The sequence below is a fragment of the Lissotriton helveticus genome, chromosome 5_1, assembly GCF_964261635.1.
Source record: "Lissotriton helveticus chromosome 5_1, aLisHel1.1, whole genome shotgun sequence".
Taxonomy (NCBI): Eukaryota; Metazoa; Chordata; class Amphibia; order Caudata; family Salamandridae; genus Lissotriton; species Lissotriton helveticus.
The window spans coordinates 1149647527-1149665924 of record NC_136065.1 but is presented as its reverse complement, the minus strand read 5'-3'; positions in this window follow the sequence as shown (position 1 = coordinate 1149665924).

The window sequence follows — 18398 nt, the reverse complement described above, 5'->3', positions numbered from 1 at the left end:
ATTGGTGTCATCCTAGTATTTCTGTTCTCGTGCTGCCTTATTATCCAATGTGGTCCCGCTCTGTGTAGTCTCTGTGCTGCAACCTGTTTCAGAAAACCACCTACATTAGGAGAAAAGGCACGAGACAGGATGATGACGCAACAACATGTCACTGACCTAATGAACATAGAATTAGACTCTGACTCTGATATAGACTGAGTAATTGCCTATGTAAGGGCAAAAGGAGGGTCTGAGGTTCCGTGACGATTTTACTCGTGTTTGTAAACATTGTCGTAAATACATAATTTCGGTATCAGTGAACCGCAAATGATCCATTTAGTATATCCTGATGTTTTCGCTATGCTACGAGCAAGAGCACTCCTGTTACCAACACATTTGTGATTTACACATGGCATCCATCTTAGAAACACGGAAGCCATTTTGTATTCCTTGCCCTCACATAGTCAATGGACACGCAATGACCTCTTTTTCATTTAAGGACACGTAGGCTTTAGCCGGCGATTCACCTTGCTAGTGACACGTGCACCTTAGGCCAGCAACGCTGTGGCAGCATGACTTGGCAAGAGCTGCCTCCCCAGCCTGAGGCCAGTCCTGCTATACTGGTTCTTGTGTTCGTTGGCCTGATCATGATTAGGCGGCCGAAGCTGGTAACCGTGCCCATTTACGACCCACAAACATTTCTTATCCTGTCTTTCTATCTTCTGCACCTGGCTCTGCTCCTTTCCTTCTGGGCCTTTATTAGGGGGAGGTAACGAAATTTACGATGAGGCGGTCCGGGTCTTGTATGAAGAATTGACATGGGATTATGATGGAATAGTGGGAACCCCTCAATGTTTTGACATCAGATACTGTTGACGATTCCTGTGCAACGCCAAATATTTATTGTTTAAGACACAAATGTTTAGAACTGTGGTAACATGTAAAGAATTTGCCTGAAGCCCAATATTTAGTATATAAGGAGCAACCCTCTTTGTACAAATCGAACAGGCTCCTAGATACTGCCCATGTGTAGTTTCTGTGACTTCTATGTCCCTGCAGTAATAAACCTTTGGTCTTTGACGCCACCATCGAGAAGCCCGTGTTTCTGTTTGTTTGTGCACCGAGACAGGTGGAACTCCGGGGTCTTCGGGTGTTATCCCTGACACCTCTGGACGGAACCAAAAAGTCCAGAACTCCAGTCTGGGCACTACTGGGAGACATATCCACCCACCCCTCCTATGTCAGAGCACTGCTGGGAGTCCTCTGCACCCACCCCTCCTATGTCTGGGCACTGCTGGGAGACATATACACCCACCCCTCCTATGTCTGGGCACTACTGGGAGACATATCCAGCCACCCCTCCTATGTCTGGGCACTGCTGGGAGTCCTCTGCACCCACCCCTCCTATGTCTGGGCACTGCTGGGAGTCCTCTGCACCCACCCCTCCTATGTCTGGGCACTGCTGGGAGACATATACACCCACCCCTCCTATGTCTGGGCACTACTGGGAGACATATCCAGCCACCCCTCCTATGTCTGGGCACTGCTGGGAGTCCTCTGCACCCACCCCTCCTATGTCTGGGCACTGCTGGGAGTCATATACACCCACCCCTCCTATGTCTGGGCACTGCTGGGAGACATATACACCCAACACTCAGATGTGACACACCGTACCTCGACATTACAGATGTGTGTGCGGCACGTATCACTATTGCAATGGTGATACTCTCTGGCGTGTGGCTCACCGTACGCCGACATTACAGACGTGTGTGCGGCACGTATCACCATTGCAATGGTGATACGCTGTGGCGTGTGGCGCACCGTACCCCGACATTACAGACGTTTGTGTGGCACGTATCACTATTGCAATGGTGATACGCTGTGGCGTGTGGCGCAGCGTACCCCGACATTACAGACGTGTGTGCGGCACGTATCATTTTTGCTATGGTGATGTGCGCGTGTGGCGCACCGTTCAGGTATACTTCCGTTGTTGCGGTAGGTTGTACTCACCGTCTGCGCCATTGTCGGATTCTATGTACGAGGTCGTAGGCGTACAGGGCTGGGATGACACAGTCGATGGGGTTCAGGTCGTGTATGTCGCGTACCGGGGTGCGGGTCGGGCCGGACTCTGCTATTACGGCTGTTTTCAGCTCTCAGCAAAAGGGCCGTACGGAGTGTCGTCAACACGGATCGTACTTCCTGGTCCGGTAAGGTCGGCCTATTTACGTCCGACCATGGCGTACCATTCACCCGCATGGAATCCGTATGTACTTTCGATTTGTATGGTGTTTGATACGAGTTGTACAGAGTGGCGCTTTGGGTAAAGATCGTACTTGCGGGTTCGTACGGGGACATTGTGATTGTACGAATCGTATGGGAAAAACGCTCCGTACAGCAATTCAGAGCGCTTTTTCCCGTATCGGATTCGGCCCCACTGTTTTTCCTTGCTGGTCTGCATTGCATTTTTTTCCGTTTGGAAATATATTTGTCATGGTATTTTCACTATTTTTTAATTGCTCTTATTCATTTGCATTTTTTATCTTAGAGATTTTAGCTTAATTTACTTAACTCAACTTGTACTTGATTTATTTGAACAGAAACAGCACTCATGTCAACGACAGAAACCATAAGAACGGCTCTTGACCAGGGGAAGAAGGCAGTCCTGATTCTTCTGGATTTATCTGCAGCATTCGACACGGTGTCCCATACCATCTTACTACATCGCCTAACTGAGGCAGGCATTGGGGGCACCGTGTTGAAATGGTTCAAAAATTTTCTGCTCCACAGAAAACAGATAACCAAATTGGGATACTTCTACTCAGAGGAGAAGGAGGTTAGGTCAGGGGTGCCCCAGGGCTCTAGCTTGAGCCCTACCTTGTTCAGTCTGTATATGGCACCCTTGATCAACCTAATTGCCACGCATAATGTAACCACGGTTGCATATGCGGACGATACCCAACTGGTCCTGGTCTTAGATGAGGATACAGAGAAGGCCGAACAGATATTGAAAGATTGCCTAACTGCGACTTTTGGATGGATGCACAATAACCATCTCAAGTGCAACTCTGCGAAAACAGAGATCCTGCCCTTCAGGAAATACAACATCTTTTCCCCTCGTACATGCTGGCCTTTAGACGCAGAACCCCCCCCCAATACCATCAATGCAACACGCAACTTGGGTATAAAATTTGACGATATGCTGTCCTTTAAACAGCAATCTAAAGAAGTGGCCGGTGTCTGTTTCAACATAATCAAGGGCCTCAGAAAGTTTTTTGACTACCTCCCACTGGCCGCCCGCCGTACGGTTGCAATCGCTCTCATAACATCGAGAATCGATTACTGCAACAGTTTGTACGCAGGAGCGGCAAAATCTACCCTGCACAAACTGCAAATGATCCAAAATGCGGCGGCCCGGCTTGTCTTGAGATGGCCTAGAAGATCATCCGGATCAGCTGCTCTGAATGCGTTGCACTGGCTACCCATCCAAAAACGAATACTATTCAAGATCCTTCTGATCACATACAGAGGCTTCCACAAGTGTGGACCTAAATATCTGTCAATCAAATTTCACAGATACCTCCCAAATAGGGAACTTAGATCAGCCACAGCTAATCTAATGACCATACCCAAGTTTCGACTGTCCACCAAGGGTGGTAAATCCTTGGCAGTCCTAGGCGCCAAAGCCTGGAATACCCTTCCAGCTAAACTTAGAGCATCACCATCAGAAAAAATCTATAAAAAACTCTTAAAAACCTGGATTTATGGACTATCTGTTGCAAAATGCAAGACTCTAGTCTAAGGACATCTAAAGCTCAGCTACTACCCCCAAACTCTCCATCTTTGCAGTGAAGTCAGCAGTGCCGAGATGCTCCCTGGAGTGTATGTGCGCTATACAAAAACCACAAAACATCAAACATCATGTCTGGGCACTGCTGGGAGACATATACACCCACCCCTCTCATGCCTGGGCACTGCTGAGAGTCCTCTGCACCCACCCCTCCTATGTCTGGGCACTGCTGGGAGACATATACACCCACCCCTCCTATGTCTGGGCACTGCTGGGAGTCCTCTGCACCTACCCCTCCTATGTCTGGGCACTGCTAGGAGACATATACACCCACCCCTCCTATGTCTGGGCACTGCTGGGGGTCCTCTGCACCCACCCCTCCTATGTCTGGGCACTGCTGGGAGACATATACACCCACTCCTCCTATGTCTGCGCACTGCTGAGAGTCATATCCACCCACCCCTCCTATGTCTGGGCACTGCTGGGAGACATATACACCCACCTCTCTCATGTCTGGGCACTGCTGGGAGTCCTCTGCACCCACCCCTCCTATATCTGGGCACTGCTGGGAGACATATACACTCACCCCTCCTATGTCTGGGCACTGCTGGGAGACATATACACACACCCCTCTCATGTCTGGGCACTGCTGGGAGTCCTCTGCACCCATCCCTCCTATATCTGGGCACTTCTGGGAGTCCTCTGCACCCACCCCTCCTATGTCTGGGCACTGCTGGGAGACATATACACCCACCCCTCTTATGTCTGGGCACTGCTGGGAGTCATCTGCAACCACCCCTCCTATGTCTGGGCACTGCTGGGAGACATATACACCCACCCTCCTATGTCTGGGCACTGCTGAGAGTCCTCTGCACCCACCCCTCCTATGTCTGGGCACTGCTGTGAGACATATACACCCACTCCTCCTATGTCTGGGCACTACTGGGAGACATATCCACCCACCCCTCCTATGTCAGAGCACTGCTGGGAGTCCTCTGCACCCACCCCTCCTATGTCTGGGCACTGCTGGGAAACATATACACCCACCCCTCCTATGTCTGGGCACTGCTGGGAGACATATACAGCCAGCCCTCCTATGTCTGGGAACTGCTGGGAGTCATATCCACCCACCCCTCCTATGTCTGGGCACTGCTGGGAGACATATTCACCCACCCCTCTCATGTCTGGGTACTGCTGGGAGTCCTCTGCACCCACCCTTCCTATGTCTGGGCACTGCTGGGAGTCCTCTGCACCCACCCCTCCTATGTCAGGGGCACTGCTGGGAGACATATACACCCACCCCTCCTATGTCTGGGCACTGCTGGGAGACATATACACCCACCCCTCCTATGTCTGGGCACTGCTGGGAGTCCTCTGCACCCACCCCTCCTATGTCTGGGCACTGCTGGGAGACATATACACCCACCCATCCTATGTCTGGGCACTGCTGGGAGACATATCCACCCACCCCTCCTATGTCTGGGCACTGCTGGGAGTCCTCTGCACCCAACCCTCCTATGTCTGGGCACTGCTGGGAGTCATATACCCTCACCCCTCCTATGTCTGGGCACTGCTGGGAGTCATATACACCCACCCCTCCTATGTATGGGCGCTGCTGGGAGACACATACACCCACCCCTCCTATGTCTGGGCACAGCTAGGAGTCCTCTGCACCCACCCCTCCTATGTCTGGGCACTGCTGGGAGACATATACACCCAACCCTCCTATGTCTGAGCACTGCTGGGAGTCATATCCACCCACCCCTCCTATGTCTGGGCACTGCTGGGAGCCATATACACCCACCCCTCTCATGTCTTGGCATTGTTGTGAGTCCTCTGCACCCACCCCTCCTATGTCTGGGCACTGCTGGGAGTCCTCTGCACCCACCCCTCCTATATCTGGGCACTGCTGGGAGACATATACACCCACCCCTCCTATGTCTAGGCACTGCTGGGAGTCCTCTGAACCCACCCCTCCTATGTCTGGGCACTGCTGGAAGACATATACATCCACCCCTCCTATGTCTGGGCACTGCTGGGAGTCCTCTGCACCCACCCCTCCTATGTCTGTGCACTGCTGGGAGACATATACACCCACCCCTTCTATGTCTGGGCACTGCTGGGAGTCCTCTGCACCCACCCCTCCTATGTCTGGGCACTGCTGGGAGACAAATACACCCATCCCTCCTATGTCTGGGCACTGCTGGGAGTCATATCCACCCACCCCATATATGTCTGGGCACTGCTGGGAGTCCTCTACACCCACCCCTCCTATGTCTGGGCACTGCTGGGAGACATATACACCCACCCCTCCTATGTCTGGGCACTACTGGGAGACATATCCAGCCACCCCTTCTATGTCTGGGCACTGCTGGGAGTCCTCTGCACCCACCCCTCCTATGTCTGGGCACTGCTGGGAGTCCTCTGCACCCACCCCTCCTATGTCTGGGCACTGCTGGGAGACATATACACCCACCCCTCCTATGTCTGGGCACTACTGGGAGACATATCCAGCCACCCCTCCTATGTCTGGGCACTGCTGGGAGTCCTCTGCACCCACCCCTCCTATGTCTGGGCACTGCTGGGAGTCATATACACCCACCCCTCCTATGTCTGGGCACTGCTGGGAGACATATACACCCAACACTCAGATGTGACACACCGTACCTCGACATTACAGATGTGTGTGCGGCACGTATCACTATTGCAATGGTGATACTCTCTGGCGTGTGGCTCACCGTACGCCGACATTACAGACGTGTGTGCGGCACGTATCACCATTGCAATGGTGATACGCTGTGGCGTGTGGCGCACCGTACCCCGACATTACAGACGTGTGTGTGGCACGTATCACTATTGCAATGGTGATACGCTGTGGCGTGTGGCGCAGCGTACCCCGACATTACAGACGTGTGTGCGGCACGTATCATTTTTGCTATGGTGATGTGCGCGTGTGGCGCACCGTTCAGGTATACTTCCGTTGTTGCGGTAGGTTGTACTCACCGTCTGCGCCATTGTCGGATTCTATGTACGAGGTCGTAGGCGTACAGGGCTGGGATGACACAGTCGATGGGGTTCAGGTCGTGTATGTCGCGTACCGGGGTGCGGGTCGGGCCGGACTCTGCTATTACGGCTGTTTTCAGCTCTCAGCAAAAGGGCCGTACGGAGTGTCGTCAACACGGATCGTACTTCCTGGTCCGGTAAGGTCGGCCTATTTACGTCCGACCATGGCGTACCATTCACCCGCATGGAATCCGTATGTACTTTCGATTTGTATGGTGTTTGATACGAGTTGTACAGAGTGGCGCTTTGGGTAAAGATCGTACTTGCGGGTTCGTACGGGGACGTTGTGATTGTACGAATCGTATGGGAAAAACGCTCCGTACAGCAATTCAGAGCGCTTTTTCCCGTATCGGATTCGGCCCCACTGTTTTTCCTTGCTGGTCTGCATTGCATTTTTTTCCGTTTGGAAATATATTTGTCATGGTATTTTCACTATTTTTTAATTGCTCTTATTCATTTGCATTTTTTATCTTAGAGATTTTAGCTTAATTTACTTAACTCAACTTGTACTTGATTTATTTGAACAGAAACAGCACTCATGTCAACGACAGAAACCATAAGAACGGCTCTTGACCAGGGGAAGAAGGCAGTCCTGATTCTTCTGGATTTATCTGCAGCATTCGACACGGTGTCCCATACCATCTTACTACATCGCCTAACTGAGGCAGGCATTGGGGGCACCGTGTTGAAATGGTTCAAAAATGTTCTGCTCCACAGAAAACAGATAACCAAATTGGGATACTTCTACTCAGAGGAGAAGGAGGTTAGGTCAGGGGTGCCCCAGGGCTCTAGCTTGAGCCCTACCTTGTTCAGTCTGTATATGGCACCCTTGATCAACCTAATTGCCACGCATAATGTAACCACGGTTGCATATGCGGACGATACCCAACTGGTCCTGGTCTTAGATGAGGATACAGAGAAGGCCGAACAGATATTGAAAGATTGCCTAACTGCGACTTTTGGATGGATGCACAATAACCATCTCAAGTGCAACTCTGCGAAAACAGAGATCCTGCCCTTCAGGAAATACAACATCTTTTCCCCTCGTACATGCTGGCCTTTAGACGCAGAACCCCCCCCCAATACCATCAATGCAACACGCAACTTGGGTATAAAATTTGACGATATGCTGTCCTTTAAACAGCAATCTAAAGAAGTGGCCGGTGTCTGTTTCAACATAATCAAGGGCCTCAGAAAGTTTTTTGACTACCTCCCACTGGCCGCCCGCCGTACGGTTGCAATCGCTCTCATAACATCGAGAATCGATTACTGCAACAGTTTGTACGCAGGAGCGGCAAAATCTACCCTGCACAAACTGCAAATGATCCAAAATGCGGCGGCCCGGCTTGTCTTGAGATGGCCTAGAAGATCATCCGGATCAGCTGCTCTGAATGCGTTGCACTGGCTACCCATCCAAAAACGAATACTATTCAAGATCCTTCTGATCACATACAGAGGCTTCCACAAGTGTGGACCTAAATATCTGTCAATCAAATTTCACAGATACCTCCCAAATAGGGAACTTAGATCAGCCACAGCTAATCTAATGACCATACCCAAGTTTCGACTGTCCACCAAGGGTGGTAAATCCTTGGCAGTCCTAGGCGCCAAAGCCTGGAATACCCTTCCAGCTAAACTTAGAGCATCACCATCAGAAAAAATCTATAAAAAACTCTTAAAAACCTGGATTTATGGACTATCTGTTGCAAAATGCAAGACTCTAGTCTAAGGACATCTAAAGCTCAGCTACTACCCCCAAACTCTCCATCTTTGCAGTGAAGTCAGCAGTGCCGAGATGCTCCCTGGAGTGTATGTGCGCTATACAAAAACCACAAAACATCAAACATCATGTCTGGGCACTGCTGGGAGACATATACACCCACCCCTCTCATGTCTGGGCACTGCTGAGAGTCCTCTGCACCCACCCCTCCTATGTCTGGGCACTGCTGGGAGACATATACACCCACCCCTCCTATGTCTGGGCACTGCTGGGAGTCCTCTGCACCTACCCCTCCTATGTCTGGGCACTGCTAGGAGACATATACACCCACCCCTCCTATGTCTGGGCACTGCTGGGGGTCCTCTGCACCCACCCCTCCTATGTCTGGGCACTGCTGGGAGACATATACACCCACTCCTCCTATGTCTGCGCACTGCTGAGAGTCATATCCACCCACCCCTCCTATGTCTGGGCACTGCTGGGAGACATATACACCCACCTCTCTCATGTCTGGGCACTGCTGGGAGTCCTCTGCACCCACCCCTCCTATATCTGGGCACTGCTGGGAGACATATACACTCACCCCTCCTATGTCTGGGCACTGCTGGGAGACATATACACACACCCCTCTCATGTCTGGGCACTGCTGGGAGTCCTCTGCACCCATCCCTCCTATATCTGGGCACTTCTGGGAGTCCTCTGCACCCACCCCTCCTATGTCTGGTCACTGCTGGGAGACATATACACCCACCCCTCTTATGTCTGGGCACTGCTGGGAGTCATCTGCAACCACCCCTCCTATGTCTGGGCACTGCTGGGAGACATATACACCCACCCTCCTATGTCTGGGCACTGCTGAGAGTCCTCTGCACCCACCCCTCCTATGTCTGGGCACTGCTGTGAGACATATACACCCATTCCTCCTATGTCTGGGCACTACTGGGAGACATATCCACCCACCCCTCCTATGTCAGAGCACTGCTGGGAGTCCTCTGCACCCACCCCTCCTATGTCTGGGCACTGCTGGGAGACATATACAGCCAGCCCTCCTATGTCTGGGAACTGCTGGGAGTCATATCCACCCACCCCTCCTATGTCTGGGCACTGCTGGGAGACATATTCACCCACCCCTCTCATGTCTGGGTACTGCTGGGAGTCCTCTGCACCCACCCTTCCTATGTCTGGGCACTGCTGGGAGTCCTCTGCACCCACCCCTCCTATGTCAGGGGCACTGCTGGGAGACATATACACCCACCCCTCCTATGTCTGGGCACTGCTGGGAGACATATACACCCACCCCTCCTATGTCTGGGCACTGCTGGGAGTCCTCTGCACCCACCCCTCCTATGTCTGGGCACTGCTGGGAGACATATACACCCACCCCTCCTATGTCTGGGCACTGCTGGGAGACATATCCACCCACCCCTCCTATGTCTGGGCACTGCTGGGAGTCCTCTGCACCCAACCCTCCTATGTCTGGGCACTGCTGGGAGTCATATACCCTCACCCCTCCTATGTCTGGGCACTGCTGGGAGTCATATACACCCACCCCTCCTATGTATGGGCGCTGCTGGGAGACACATACACCCACCCCTCCTATGTCTGGGCACAGCTAGGAGTCCTCTGCACCCACCCCTCCTATGTCTGGGCACTGCTGGGAGACATATACACCCAATCCTCCTATGTCTGAGCACTGCTGGGAGTCATATCCACCCACCCCTCCTATGTCTGGGCACTGCTGGGAGCCATATACACCCACCCCTCTCATGTCTTGGCATTGTTGTGAGTCCTCTGCACCCACCCCTCCTATGTCTGGGCACTGCTGGGAGTCCTCTGCACCCACCCCTCCTATATCTGGGCACTGCTGGGAGACATATACACCCACCCCTCCTATGTCTAGGCACTGCTGGGAGTCCTCTGAACCCACCCCTCCTATGTCTGGGCACTGCTGGAAGACATATACATCCACCCCTCCTATGTCTGGGCACTGCTGGGAGTCCTCTGCACCCACCCCTCCTATGTCTGTGCACTGCTGGGAGACATATACACCCACCCCTTCTATGTCTGGGCACTGCTGGGAGTCCTCTGCACCCACCCCTCCTATGTCTGGGCACTGCTGGGAGACAAATACACCCATCCCTCCTATGTCTGGGCACTGCTGGGAGTCATATCCACCCACCCCATATATGTCTGGGCACTGCTGGGAGTCCTCTACACCCACCCCTCCTATGTCTGGGCACTGCTGGGAGACATATACACCCACCCCTCCTATGTCTGGGCACTACTGGGAGACATATCCAGCCACCCCTCCTATGTCTGGGCACTGCTGGGAGTCCTCTGCACCCACCCCTCCTATGTCTGGGCACTGCTGGGAGTCCTCTGCACCCACCCCTCCTATGTCTGGGCACTGCTGGGAGACATATACACCCACCCCTCCTATGTCTGGGCACTACTGGGAGACATATCCAGCCACCCCTCCTATGTCTGGGCACTGCTGGGAGTCCTCTGCACCCACCCCTCCTATGTCTGGGCACTGCTGGGAGTCATATACACCCACCCCTCCTATGTCTGGGCACTGCTGGGAGACATATACACCCAACACTCAGATGTGACACACCGTACCTCGACATTACAGATGTGTGTGCGGCACGTATCACTATTGCAATGGTGATACTCTCTGGCGTGTGGCTCACCGTACGCCGACATTACAGACGTGTGTGCGGCACGTATCACCATTGCAATGGTGATACGCTGTGGCGTGTGGCGCACCGTACCCCGACATTACAGACGTGTGTGTGGCACGTATCACTATTGCAATGGTGATACGCTGTGGTGTGTGGCGCAGCGTACCCCGACATTACAGACGTGTGTGCGGCACGTATCATTTTTGCTATGGTGATGTGCGCGTGTGGCGCACCGTTCAGGTATACTTCCGTTGTTGCGGTAGGTTGTACTCACCGTCTGCGCCATTGTCGGATTCTATGTACGAGGTCGTAGGCGTACAGGGCTGGGATGACACAGTCGATGGGGTTCAGGTCGTGTATGTCGCGTACCGGGGTGCGGGTCGGGCCGGACTCTGCTATTACGGCTGTTTTCAGCTCTCAGCAAAAGGGCCGTACGGAGTGTCGTCAACACGGATCGTACTTCCTGGTCCGGTAAGGTCGGCCTATTTACGTCCGACCATGGCGTACCATTCACCCGCATGGAATCCGTATGTACTTTCGATTTGTATGGTGTTTGATACGAGTTGTACAGAGTGGCGCTTTGGGTAAAGATCGTACTTGCGGGTTCGTACGGGGACGTTGTGATTGTACGAATCGTATGGGAAAAACGCTCCGTACAGCAATTCAGAGCGCTTTTTCCCGTATCGGATTCGGCCCCACTGTTTTTCCTTGCTGGTCTGCATTGCATTTTTTTCCGTTTGGAAATATATTTGTCATGGTATTTTCACTATTTTTTAATTGCTCTTATTCATTTGCATTTTTTATCTTAGAGATTTTAGCTTAATTTACTTAACTCAACTTGTACTTGATTTATTTGAACTTAATAACAAACTTGTATGGCCAATACACAAGTGTTGCCTATTCCAAAGGACCTAGTTATAGGCTAGTTGTCTTTTTAAACATGCTTTGATTCTTGTGCCAATTCATGTGCCAAAGTATACAATTAATTTTCTGTATTATATATTTTGTCCTTTCTACATTGCAGATGTAACTTTACCTAAATTAAGAGAATCAATTTAAAGATAAAAGAGGAAAGTGAGAGTCTTTTTGGTAAATGGTTTCAGCATGTTTTTGAATTTACTTTGTTTTCCACTGATCCTGAGAATAAAACCTTTCTGATAAGGAAAGTGTTCACATCTATAGTGGCCATATCCATAACACCTGTTGTGCTGATGTGGTCAGAGTGTGAACGGTGTAATCCATCATATTCATATGGCCTAAGGGCCACATGCAGAGATGGCCAAAACATTGAATAAACAATCACGGGTAAGTTATCGGGGGAATTGTTTAGATAGGCATTTGTAATGCTGGGGCCACTTCAACTCCAGTTAAAGGGGTGCCACCTCTACTTCCCTCTGGGATTTTCGAAAACTGCTTTATATTGCCTTACAAAGGCCGGTGAATTTGCACTGCTCTTTTTTAAAAGTCTAAGACCCATCATTTACACTGAAGAAAATTGAAGCAGTGTGTCAAGCCATTTGACAACCAAATCTCCTTGCACAACAAATGCGTATTGAGCACCTGGCCCGCCATTATTAGAACTTTTCAGACTGCTTCGGAAACGCTCCAGGGAGCGAGCTGGTGTGTAAAACGATTTGCATGAGTAAAAGGAGATGCCTTGTGGCACATTTGTTATGTTGTTAGCTTCCGACGTGGCAAAACAACCACGGATTGTCTTTCATCTGGATCAGATCTTCGACAAGTGTTTTTTTTATATATGATTAAGTTCCCCTCTACGAAAAAGAGAAAAATGGACGTGTGTTTCAGACTTTGTAAAGACAGTAATACTATTCTAGTAGCGATGATTAGGAAACCACAGTTTCAAGCAACTAAGCAAGTGTTTGTCTAACGTGAAGAAAAAAAAGAAGCTGTTGTAGTGTAACCTTAATTTTTTTGACTGAGCCATCTTTCAAATAGGAGGGTGAACTGGGAAGACTGATGAAATCTTTATTTACAGTTACCTTACTCTCCCAGGCCTAATCAGTTATCAGTCAGGGGCAAAACAAAACTTGAGCACCCCCCACCCACCGCCCGCCCCTCCCCACCTGCGAGATATGCTGAGGAGGGCCCAACCATAATCTACCACCTTCTGCCTCCAGACAAATCAGTATTTACTGTGATTTGCAGGTGTATGGTGTGTTACATATACACCGAGTGCGCGGCTGTGTTGGGTCCCTTCTCTATATCTCTGTCTCCATCTCGGAGGCTTTTCTTTGGTACTTCTTCCTTTCCAACGCCTTTTGCCCTTCTCTTGGTCGCATCTTAGCTTGCCTCAGCTCCACAACGGCCCCCCACATACACCGGGGATGCCTGGTTTCACCTTGGCGATACCCAGCAGGGATCATCTCACAGGGAAAGCCAGGACGGGTTCCCCAGTGGTCTACAGCGCTGGGACGCCCCATTGCTGGGGTAGCCACGCGCTTTACAAGACAACATAACATAACATTGGTCGCATCTTGACGTTTGCTTTCTGCACTCCACTGCTCAGTTTCAAAGAGACACTGGGGTGCCTTTCCTTCCAGTCCTCTCTACACCAGCAAGAAACAAAAGTTACCAATGAGTTGGCGTTTTTTTATGGCATAAAATGTATGCATCTGATTGTTACGATGCTGCCACAAATCCGAGGAAACTATGGAGCTAAACAGCACGTGCTGTGCGTTGCTCTGTTCTGTGCGACCCATGTGTCAGTCGCACTCACAACAGATGGGGCCTAGGCTAGGGAGCCCCTCCAGAATGGCGGACCTTGTGGGCCCCCTGCACAGCCTGGGCTGCGGAAGCCTCTATTACCTCCTTGTTAGTCTTCCTCGCCACATGACTAATGAAGTGAGCTCCAGTTCCACACCAGAACCCTCCAAAGCAAAAGTTAGCCTCCCATCCCTTCCCAATATAGCCGAACCATACACTCCATGACCACTATAAGAGGCAGGCCGACCCAACCCCAAAGCCTGAAACTACCAAGCCAAAACATGAAGCCGATAGACAAATAGGGAGGGAGGGACGGGAACTCATGTGGCGAGAAAGACTAACTCGGAGTAATGATGATTACCGGTAAGTAACCAGGGCATTATGCTCCAGCAACCAGCGTGTCTTTCCAACCTTCAGCGTCACACAAACACACTTTCTCCAACCTTGAAATACCAGTAGAGCTGCGCGTTTTTTCAAGACAGCCGTTTTTGAAAATGAAAAGCAGACATTGACAAATGTTAACAACCTCTAGCACCTGTCCAGCCGTTAACAGGATAGTAAACACTATTAGGTATGATCTGCCTACCAGATGGCAACATTTCGGAGACACACAGCTACATCACCTCATTATTACAGTTTATGGCACTGTGCTGTCCTTAGCGGAAACAAGGACGTTGTATGTGACAGTGGTGAAGCGTAAGTCATTTTCGTAACCTCTCACGCTAATTGTAGCATACTTTTATGTATCTGTTAGAATTGGGGGTCTCTGGTTGGCGCAAGTAGGTACTTGTGACAAGCAGGGACCCTCTCCTCTAAGTCAGGGCAAAGGATGACCCTTCCGAATTACCCTTGCTCACCCTCTAGGTGCGTGGCGTGAGCAGCCAAGGCGATTCTCCAGGCGTTAGTCAGTTAAGCATTTGTAGACACACACACAGTAAAATATACCAATCCCCCCACAAATGGACACCAGGCTGTGAGTATATAAAAATACGCTTCTTTATGTAAAATTATATATCTCTTAGGTCAGACTTATCACAAGATCAAATAACGTTTTTGTAGCACCACAGATTGTAAATAGGCACTTTTCTTCTTAGTTGCAGTTTCAAATGGAAATATCCTTGTTATATATTCCCACAATAGTTCTTTCTCCTTCTGCACAGTTCTCCTAGTTCTTTGGTCGTTTCTGACCAGATTGTGCACTTTGTTACCCCTCTAGGACCTTAGGGACCCGGTCCTGCACTTTGTAGCACTTCGCGGCGCTTCTGACAGGGGAAATCCCGACCCCCTTCCAAGTCTCACGCTTCCCGCGTGGGACGCGGTCGGCCCGGCCGGGTCTCTGGGAGCGTACGGCCCCCCCTGGTCTGCGGGACCCCCGCGGGGGAGAGCGCCGACCTCAGAGCTGCCAAGGGGGGAAGAAGGCCAAAGAACCCAGCGCAGCCCCGGTCAGTCGTGCAGGGGCTCGGCTTGCAGCCTGCAGCTTCCCGACGCTCAGAGGATTCCAGCGGGAGGGGCTGGAGCGCGCTCGCGGAGAGGCGCTGCAGGCAGGCACACAGAGCAGAGCGGTGCGAGTCTGGTGAAAGGAACGGCTCGCACCGCGGGGGGACAAGTACAGTACCTTGGTCACTTGTAGGCAGGAGCAGTCAGCAAGGGGAAAAACAAACGTTGCGGGCCCCGAGCCCGTTGACGGTCTCGGTGGCGGCTTTCCTCCGGGGACAAAGGCAAGGTGCCCAGCGGCTCAGGCAGAGCGAGGCTGGCACCCGAGGCGTCCGTCCAGTTCGGAGGTCTGTCCCCTGGGTCTGTTTGCGTCCGGTGGGGATTTCTGGCGGGAGGGTGAGGCACCGCAGCGGGCCCTCTTAGGCGGTCGACACAGCGATCCCCTCAGCGGGGGAAGAGCGGCTCAACGGAGCGGAGCTCTTCCTCGGCGGGGACGAGGAGACACAGTCGGTCACGGCCTCAGGGAGGGGCTGGGGGGCACCACAGCAGCGAGCCTTCCAGGCGGTCAACACGGCGATCTCCTCAGCGGGGGGAGAGCGGCTCAACGGAGCGGAGCTCTTCCTCGGCGGGGACGAGGAGACACAGTCGGTCACGGCCTCAGAGAGGGGCTGGGGGGCACCAAAGTCACAGCTCCGGCAGTAGTAGATATCCCGGTTAATTACCGGCAGACGAGCAGAGGCAGGTTGAGCCAGATGGTCCTGTGGCTCAGGTCAGGGGGCAAGCTCAGTCAAGCCCTTGGAGAATGTTTAAGCACAAAGCAGCAAAGTCTTTTCCTATCAAGTCTTTTCCTCTCCTTTCTCAGCAAGGCAAGCAGCAGGCCAGTTCTCCCAGCGTCTCTTCTCCTTCTAGTCGGGCAGAGGTCCTTCGTGGTGAAACAGGATTCTAATTTACAAGGAGCAGGGCTCCTACTTTTATACACAGTTTCTTTTGTTCTCACTGGCCAGGGGGGGCCTCTGCATAACTGCTCTCAGCTCCTGAGCACTTGTGGTGGGTACTTCTGCTTCTGCATTCAGTGTGAGGGCAGGCACATCAGCCGCTCCCCAGGGGGGCGGAGCCGGCATTGTGAAGACAGGGGCAGCCTGAGCACTCTGTTGACAAACTTCGGTCTTTCCTGGGCCAGGTGCAGGCTGAGTCATCAGTCGCTCCCCAGGAGGGCGGAGCCAGCATTGTGGTGGCAGAGCACAGCCTGATGCATCATTCAGGGGAAACTCCCACCACCCACTAAGGTGTCATCTGGCTATTCACTACCTGTCAACTCCCAGCCCTGTCACTCACACACACCAGACAGTCAGATCCACATCCAAGCAGAGGCGGGCTGAAATGGTTAGGCAAGCAAATGCTAACTTTCTAAAAGTAGCATTTGCAAACACAGGATATTAAAATAAACTTTACTAAAAGAAGTATTTTATTATTCTGAGTTCAGGCATACTAAACATTAATTTCTACCATGTTCCCTGAGCCTGCTGGGATTATAGAGTGTAATAATTCCAGCAGCCCATCTGGCCTAGAAGGGAACTGGTAGCCTTACAATAGTGAAAAACGAATTTGGCAGTAATTCACTATTAGAACATGCCACACACATCTGGGCATGTTCTACCTTATACTTACAATGCACCCTGCCCTCAGGCCTACCATAGGGGTGACTAATATGAAGTTAAGGGAAGGTTTAGGGGCTGGCAAGTGTGTGCACTTGCCCAGCCAGCATGACAGTACCAGACTGCACGCAGGTTCTGCAATGGCAGACCCTAGACACATTTTAAGGCTGCTTCTGTGGGTGGCGCAACCAGCGCTGCAGGCCCACTAGCAGTATTGGCATTCACAAGCCCTGGCACTCCTGGTGCACTTTACTGGGGACTGACAGTAAATCCAATGAACCAATCAGGTATATCAATCACATGTACACTTTACAGTAGGGAGCACTTGCACTGCGGCACGGGTTGGCCGTGGCGCAGTGCCCTGAGTCGCGGACACCAGCAAAAACATCTGAGGCACAACAGCAAAAAGTGGAAGGGAAACTCACGCCAAGGTGCCAGGTCTAACACGTGTCCCCTCCAGCTGAAATGTGGGGGGAACTACCCTTCCCCAGGGAGTTCCACATCACTAAGGCGGAAAAACCTGGACAGACCGTCAGCGTTGGCGTGATCTGTGCCAGGGCGGTGTTCCACCGTAAAGTCCATACCCTGTAGGGAGATGGACCACCTCAACAGTTTTGGGTTCTCACCCCTCATTTGCATCAACCATCTGAGGGGCCTGTGGTCTGTCTGAACCCGGAAGTGAGACCCAAACAAGTAGGGTCTTAGCTTCTTCAGTGCCCAGACCACAGCAAATGCTTCACGCTCTATTGCACTCCACCTACTTTCCCGTGGAAGTAACCTCCTACTGATGAAGGCTACAGGGTGGTCCCAGCCCTCCTCAGTCATCTGTGAGAGAACAGCCCCTACACCATGCTCTGAAGCGTCTGTTTGCACTATGAATTCCTTGGAGAAATCAGGAGCCAGGAGCACGGGTGCCGTGCACATGGCAGTCTTCAGGGTGTCAAAAGCCTTCTGACAGGTGTCAGTCCAAATCACATTCCTGGGCTGCTTCTTAGAAGTCAGCTCTGTCAAGGGGGTCACAATAGTGCCATAGCCCTTGACAAACCTCCTGTAATACCCAGTGAGCCCCAGGAAGGCTCTCACTGCAGTCTGGGTCTTGGGGGGTTCCCAAGCCAGGATGGTCTCAATTTTGGGTTGCAAGGGTGCCACCTTGCCACTCCCCACTTGGTGTCCCAAGTACACCACGGAACCCTGCCCAATCTGGCACTTGCTCGCCTTGATTGTGAGGCCTGCCTTGCGCAGGGCCATCAACACTTCCCAGAGGTGCCGCAGGTGTTCTGGCCAGGTGCCACTGAACACTGCGATGTCATCCAGGTAGGCGGCACTGAACTCATCCAGCCCAACCAACACCT